We start from the raw sequence: 8,470 nt of genomic DNA, 5'->3' as shown, positions 1-8,470 counted from the left end.
CCAGTTTCTGGAGAAGGATATCATATTTGGTAAGGTAGAGGGTCAGAGAAAAAGAGAAAGGCTCCCAGGGATGGATTGGCCAAGTGGTAGCATCAATGGGCTCAAGCATGGCAACAATTGTGAGTTTTGCCCAGGATCGGGCAGTGTTTCATTCTGTTGTGCATAGGGTCACTATGAGTCGATACTGACTCGAGGGCATCTAACAACAACAACTTTTGTGAAGATATGATTTTAACTGGGCAATCAACTCTACTTTTAAAAGCTTCATTAATTTATTCTGTAGACTGACTATATTATCAAATCATAAAGAAATTTTTAGAAGTTCAGTATAACCATAGAAAATGTGCATATAATGTCATGGTAACCACTAATGTGTTTTGTATTTGGAGACACTGATCAGGAAATTCATTTTTGTCCTCTGAGTCTGATGCACATATATGTAATGGAGGAAATACTCTAGAGCAATGCTCCATTAAAAAAAAAAAAAATCCAATAAACTGTAGAAAAGATGATGTGTTAATCAGGGTTCAATCAGAGAAGTGGAACAAATAGGTGATATGAACTCTATACATAACTGACTTAACTAATATTTGTATCTCTACCACCAGTCTGCGGCTCTCGTGTTGTTATGATGATGGAAGTTTTGCCATTGATATTTCAAATACCATCATGGTTACCACTGGTAGACAGATTTTAGTGGAGCTTCCAAACTAAGACACACTAGGAAAAACAGCCTGGCTACCTAGCAGAAATTAGCCAATGGAAACCTTATGCATCACAGCACAACATTGCCCAAATCACGTGCTTTAGATATGTCATCAAACGAGATCAATTGTTGGAGAGGACATCTTATTTGTTGAAACAGAGGGACAAGAATGTCAAGACAGACCCTAGATGAGATGAACTGGCATTGAAGCCACAAGGATGGATTTGAACCCATCAGCAATTGTGAGGAAGAGCCAGAACCAGGCAACATTTTGTTATGCTGTACATAAATCACCATTGTGTTGTTGTTGTTAAATGCCATTGTATAGATTCTGACTCATAGCGAACCTGCATAGGGTTTCTAAGGAACAGCTGGTGAGTTTGAACCATTGACCTTACAGTCCAGGGCTTAATCTTTGGTGCCACACTAGGACTCCAAAATCACTGCTGTTGGAGTCAACTCAATGACATTTATCTATCTCTCTGTGTTTATCTATCTATATTGAAAGGGAGGGTACAGCTTACATAGTTGTCCAGCTAGTTAAGCAGTCTCTGTCAGACTGTGGTCTTCTGTAGAATTTCTAGGCATGAGCCAGAAATCCACACAAATGTACTAAAACATAAGTCCTATGGCCTTTGGCCTTGGCAACTAGGGTATCTGCAGAAGCCATGCCTTGTATCACAAAGCTGAGCACACCTACGTCTATGTATCCCAGAAGTGAGAACTAAAAGAGGCTCCAGGTGAAACAATTCTATGTTCAACTCAGCTTCCTGCCTACAAGATGAGTGGGTAGATGATGGCTGCTACTTTCTGTCTGTCTTCAAATCTCACATGCTTACCTGTGGCCCTCCCTTGTACCTTACATGTCCTTTTCAGTCATGATTAAAAAGAGCTTGATATTCTCTTAAACTAGTTGCTTTCATGGTAGTTCTGACTCTTAGTGGAATCATGTGTTTTAAAGTAGAACTGCACTATGTAGAGAGTCCTGGAGTGATGCTGTAGGATAAACACTGGACCACAAGGTCCATTTGAACTGCAAGGTGAGCAGTTCAAATCCACTAGGAGCTCCTTGGAAACCCTATGTTGTTGTTGTTAAGTGCCTTCGAATTGGTATCATGGAGTTGACTCAGAGTGACCATGTATAGGCTTTCCCAGATGCAGCTGGTGAGCTTGAACCACCAACCTTGCAGTTCAAGGCAACCTTGCAGTCCAGCGCATTAACCCTCAGCACCGCACCAGGACTCCAGGAAACCTTATACAAGGTTGCTTTGATAGCACTAATCAACAACACTACAAAGGGCTGTTAATGCTATGACCTTTCAGATGCAGAGCAAGTCTTCCTTCCAAGGTGCCTCTGGGCATATTCAAACTGCCAACCTTGCAATTAGCAAATTAGCAGCTGAGCATTAACTGCTTCTGTTACTGAAGAACCAATTGTATTCACTTGCTATTGTTGCAAGGCTGCTGTATAAGGTTTCCAGAGGGGCTGGTGAGTTTGAACTGTTGACCTTGTGGTTACCAGTTCAGTGCTTAAAAGATATCAAGTGTTTACTTTCTATGCAGTAGTTACAAATTATCTCAATTAATCTTCACACTGTTTCTGTGAGGTAAATGGTACTAACAACTCATTTTTTTAGGTTGAGGAAAGTGAGGTTTAGAGTGATACATAAGCATACATAAGACTGTAAGGCTAAACAATTGAGAACAGAAACATAGATCCAGATGTCTAGAATCATGCTCATGCTCAGAATCTTCAGTGACCATCGTTATTATAGAACACATCTGATTATACTCTGATTATTTCTATATCTTTGTGTCTCTCAAACTAGACTCTTTTAAAAGCAAGGAAATGCCTTTGTATTATTTCCTTTCTTGTGTCATGCTGTCATTGATCGTCCATCTTTCTTTAAAGACACTAAAGTCACCAGTTTTGCTATTGTTTCTCATTGTAATAACAAAATAAAGAAAAACTCGCTTTAAGAAGACAATTTTAGTAAATTATAGTCAAGTGGATTGTATTTTGTTTTGCTGTTTGGCAGTCACTTCTAGGCAAATGATTATGACTGTAAAAGCTTTCAAGAAGCTGAACAGATTTTTAATTGTCTAAAACTTACATCAGTGCTTGGGAGAGATAAATACCTACCATGGCCTTGTACATAAAATTCCTGTATCATAATGCCCTATAATGACTGGCCCAGAGCTCTTGGAACAATCACTGGGGAGAAGTGACTTTGCTGTGTGAGACAGCAGTGAAGTGTTAACAAGAAGGTCATCTCTTTTCCTCCTGAAAGCAAATGCAAATGCAAATGCAAAAAAAAACTCTCTTGGTGATGACAAGATGATGAAGAAATAAATTTAAACAAAAGTAGGATGAAAGAAATATTGAACGAGGTAAGGGAAAAACAAACAACAAATTAAAACAGTGTCACACATATTAAAAATAAGAACTCCATTATGAGAGAGGAACTTGCTGACTGCTTCCTGAGAATATACTAACAAATTCTTGGAATAGATGTCATTAGACCTAATTTTAAAGTAGAACATTTATTAGAATTGGCTAGAGAAAATTATTTAAAATAAGAAACATTAAGAAAATGGTTACATAGAAAAGTAGTATTTTAAAAGAAATTATTAATTCTCGACTGTCATCTGACATGCACTCTGCTTGTTGCTGGATACAATGGTGAATAAGTCAAGGTCCCTCATCTTAACGAGCTGACAGTATAATGGAGGCACATACCAGAAATGAAGTGATTGCAATGAATCGGTACAGAGCAGCCACAGGACAAAGCACAGCAGGGAAAGCTGATCTAGTGTTGAAACTTCTTGGGAAACTTTCTGGAAGATGTCATATATATGTGACATGATGGAAGTATAAGAATAGGGAAGAACATTCAAGCAAAAAAAAAAAAAAAAAAAAAGTGCCTAAAATTACAGGCACTGAGAGAGAACACTGCATATTCCAGGAACTGCTATACAGTAGTGCCTGTCAACTGGAAGACCTCCACTCTAGAAAAGTGTCATGAATGGTAAACCATGATTGGCAAAAACATGGCTTCACCAAAAGTCATGGATCAGGTCAAATTAATTCAGAAACTATATCTAGCTGTAGAATGCTTTGAATGAAACCTCTATATATGCTGTTCGAATATTCAGTTAATCTGAAAGGATTCTTGGTTTGTTATGGTCCTATGGAACCTCTTCTCCCTTTATGTTTTCCACCTAATTTAAACTTTTTTGAAGTAATCCTGTTGTGCTTATAATTTCCTTTGTTTTGTATTTGCAACTATTAGCAAGATTCTTGGTATTTTTGTAGTTTATCACAGAATTTAAAGGTCTCTTTCCTCAATCTAGTCTTTTAATCAGATAATGAGAGTAAATCTTTTCTGCATGTTCCCTTTGTTAATTCCATGTGATCTTTAAAGTGGAGGGAGCAACATTTGTGTGTGTGTTTGTGTGTTTTCTAAAGACCTTAACAGAAACTTGTAAATTATAAAATGAAATCACACATTAAAAATATTTTTCACATGCAAATACATAAAATTATATGTAAATCAAAGTATGTTAGAGCACAGTATTGTTGTTTTAAAGTGCCATCAAGTTAGGTTTGACTCATTGTGACTCTTGGGTTTCCAAGAAGCAGATGCTGAGTTGAACCACCAATCTTGAGGCTCAAACTGACCTTGAGGTCCAGTGTTTAACCTAAGACATCAAACCAGGATCCCAGAACACAGTATGGTAAGAGTATATAATATAGTGAGTCGGTTCTGACTCATAGCAACCCTGTACAGGGTTTCCGAGGCTGTAAATCTTTACAGGAAGAGAAAGCCTCATCTTTCTCCCACAGAATAGCTGGTAATTTCGAACTGCTGACCATGAGATTAGCAGCCCTATTTGTAACCACTTTTACTACCAGAGCTCCTTACTGTTATATATATATAGTACTAGAAAATGAGCCCCTCAGGTTGGAAGGCACTCAAATTGCGACTAAGGAAGAGCTGCCTCCTTAAAGTAGTGACAGTGATGATAAGAATGGAGTAAAACCTGCTGGAGTAGAGCCCACGGGCCCTTCATCTGCTGATGGGGCACAACTCAAAATGAAGAAAAACATCTGTAAACATCCATTAATAATCAGAACATGGAACGCACGAAGTATGAGTCTAAGTAAATTGGAAATTGTCAAAAATGAAATGGAAAGCATAAACATTGATATCCTAGGCATTAGTGAGCTGTAATAGACTGGTATTGGCCATTTTGAATCTGACAACCACATGATTTACTATGCCGGGAATGACAAGTTGAAGAGGAATGGTGTTGCATTCATTGTCAAAAAGAACATATCCAGATCAGTCATGAGGTACAATGCTGTCTATGATAGGACAATATCCATGTGCCTACAGGGAAGACCAGTTAATACCACTATTATTCAAATTTATGCACCAACCACTACAGGCAGTGAGGATGAAATAGAAGAATTCTACCATTTTCTACAATCTGAAATTGATCAAACATGCAATCAAGATGTATTGCACATTACTGGTGATTGGAATGCAAAGGTTGGGAGCAAAGAGGAAGGATCAGTAGTGGGAAAATATGGCCTTGGTGATAGAAATGATGCTGGAAACTGCATCATTTCTGCAAAATCAATGACTTGCTAATTTCAAATACCTTCTTTAGACAGCATGAGAAACGATTATACACATGGACCTCACCTGATGGAATGCACAGAAATCAAACTGCCTACATCTGTGGAAATAGATGATGGAAAATCTCTAAATCAGCAGTCAAAACAAGACCAGGGGCAGATTGTGGAACAGACCATCAATTGCTCATATGCAAATTCAAACTGAAGCTGAATGAAAACATGTCCACGAGAGACAAAAGATGACCTTGAATATATCCCACCAGAATTTATCGGTCATTTGAAGAACAGATTTGATACATTAAACACTAAAGACCAAAGACCAGAAGAGTTGTGGGATGACATCAAGAACATCATACATGAAGAAAGCACAAAGTCATTAAGAAGACAAGAAAGAAGGAGATCAAAATGGATGTCAGAAGAGACACTGAAACTTGCTCTCCAGCATAGAGATGCTAAAGCAAATCGAAGAAATGAGGAGGTACAAGAGCTGAACAGAAAATTTCAAAGATCAGCTCAAGAAGATAAAGCCAAATATTACAACAAAATGTGCAAAGATACGGAATCAAAAAACCAAAAATGTTCCTGGTGCCCTGTTCTTTGCCAATTCCTTTAATGCACCTTGGAGTTCTTCCTTCAGTATCATAGGCTCTTGATTATATCCTACCTCTTGAAACAGTTGAACATCAACATTTTCCTTTTGGTACAGTGACTCTGTATATTCCTTCCATCTTTTTTTGATGCTTTCTTCATCATTCAATAATTTGCCCAGAGATTCATTCAATAATGGAAGTTGAGGTTTGAATTTTTTTCTTCAGTTCCCCCAGCTTGAGAAATGCTGAGCAGTTTTAGATTCATGGTCAAGGAAACTGAAGCCACTCGGATAGCTGAAGCAGAGTTTCAGATTTTATTAAGCTGGCTGACTCAGAGAAGCTAATTTCTCTAGACTCTGAGCCACCAATGGAGGGCAACATGGGCCTATATGGGGTCAGAGTCAGGGAGGGGCCGGGCTGCGTACCTGTTTGTGGGTGGGGGGAAAACCAGGAAGATTGGTCCCATTCAGTAACATAATTAGCATTTTAGCTTGCCTCCTGGGTGGAGAGGGCAATGAATGATTTTTACCTTCTCCTGTCCATCGGCCAGGTAGTTCATAAAGATGGACACTTGATTGTTCACATCTCCTATGAGCACCATGTGGTCCACTTCATTAGCCTTCTTCTGTTCTTTATGAATGAAGGCAAAGACCGCATTCAACAAGTCTGCAATGGACATCACTCTTTTAGCTCTACCAGCATCATGGGAGACAATTGTGCAGCTCCTCCACTCAGAGATATTCTCCTTTATTCACTTCAAGGCATCTGGGTTGGCATACAAATTCTCCACTGCAATATCAAAAAAGCCCTGAATTTGAGATGTATGTAGATCCATGGTGATGATATGATTTGCACCTGCTACAGACAGCATATTTGCGACATGCTTGGCTGAGATTGAGGCCCGGTTCTTATCCTTCTTCTCCTGCTGGGCATAGGGGAACGGGATGACTGCAGTAACCAGACTGGCTGCAGCAATCTTGCAGGTATTAATCATGATCAATAGCTCCACTAGATTGTCATTGATTTCTCCACAGCCACTCTGAACAATGTAGACATCTTCTCCATGCACACTCTCACCAACTTCCATGCAGGTCTCCTGGTTGATAAATTTCTTAGTCACCGCCTTGTCTAGCTCCAGGCCCAGGAGATCATCAATTTCTTGAGGAAATCCTGGTGGGAGCTGCCACTGAAGATTTTGATATTAGGCATCTTGGCCAGCTACCCTGGGCACTTTGTGTTCAGTGATTGTTGCTACTGCCCCTGAAGCTGGAAGCGAAGTCCTACTGGAGACTCAGTACTATGCACTTTGCATTGCTATTCCACCATCTTGGAGCATTCTCACTTAAAGTTAGTTTCACAGTTTTCCCAGGAACTTCCCCTATTTCCTTGAAGGTTGTATCTTTATTTTAAAATTCTTAGCTGGTCAAACTAGTTTTTCTCCTCCACTGAGCTTTTGTTACTGAGCTGCTACCCCCAAGACTTCCCTTAGTACTGAAGATGGACCATGCCAACAAGAGTTATTTCTCACAATTCCGACAAGCAAGGTTGTGTTATCTGTACATCACAACTTTTTAATGAAATTTCACCATTTCTGATCCTAAGTTCTCTTCAGGTAATGAAGCTCCTTGGATTATTTGCTCTGCATACAGATTGAATAAGTATGGGGAAAGGATTTAACTCTGACACACATCTTCCCTGATTTTAAATCATTCAGTATCCCCTTGTTCTGTTTGAAAGACTGACTCTAGGTCAATGTACAGGTTTCTTATGATCAAAATGAAGTTTTCTGGAACTCCCTTTCTTTGCAATATTATCCATAGTTTGTTATGACCCATATAATTGAATGCCTTTGCATAGTCAATAAAGAGCAAATAAACTTCTTTCCGGTATTCTCTACTTTTAGTAAAAATCCATCTGAAGTCAGTAATGATATCCATTGTACATGTCCTCTTCTGAATCTGGCTTGCATTTCTTGTAGCTCTCTGTCAGTGTACTGCTGCAACAATTCCTGAATCATTTTCAGAAAAATTTTACTTGCTTGTGATATTAATGATATTGTTCAATGATTTCTATATTCTGTGAACCGACAGGAGAGTTTGGTTCATGAAGTTGGGAGATCTGGCGGCAACAGCGACAGATAAAGAGTACACACAAAGACACAACAAGAGAGACACATAGACACCCTGGAACTAAGGTGGATGCATAAGCGGCGTCAGACTGATCCTGCATTGTAAACATTTTGGCTACGCATGCCATTTGCATACTTTGCCCACTGCAATGCCTGCTTGAGCTGCAAGCCCTAACGCATGCAGGCTTCGGTCTGTGCCCCAGTTTTATTTTGGGGAGGAGCTTTATACAAAGGAAGGCGGAGTTTGTTAAGACGGGGTACAGAAGTGAAATGTGATTAATCGTTCAACACAGGACACAAGGATTTACAGGTACAAATTCTAAACTATACATCACAAATTGTCTTGATAATCTAACATCCTTAGTTTTCCAGAAATTCAAGCAAATTATTACATGATACTT

The 8,470-nt window shown here is 39.1% G+C and overlaps 1 pseudogene; it reads right to left on the bottom strand.

The window, feature by feature from the left end:
- The window catches only part of LOC102823234, a 41,096-nt pseudogene extending 33,946 nt beyond the window's left edge, over positions 1–7,150 (bottom strand).
- Positions 7,151–8,470: the final 1,320 nt, after the last annotated feature.

Source organism: Chrysochloris asiatica, unplaced genomic scaffold (genome assembly GCF_000296735.1).
Source record: "Chrysochloris asiatica unplaced genomic scaffold, ChrAsi1.0 scaffold00103, whole genome shotgun sequence".
NCBI classification, from domain to species: domain Eukaryota; kingdom Metazoa; phylum Chordata; class Mammalia; order Afrosoricida; family Chrysochloridae; genus Chrysochloris; species Chrysochloris asiatica.
Note: the sequence above shows the minus strand (reverse complement) of the source record. Positions and strands in the feature narration are given on the sequence as shown.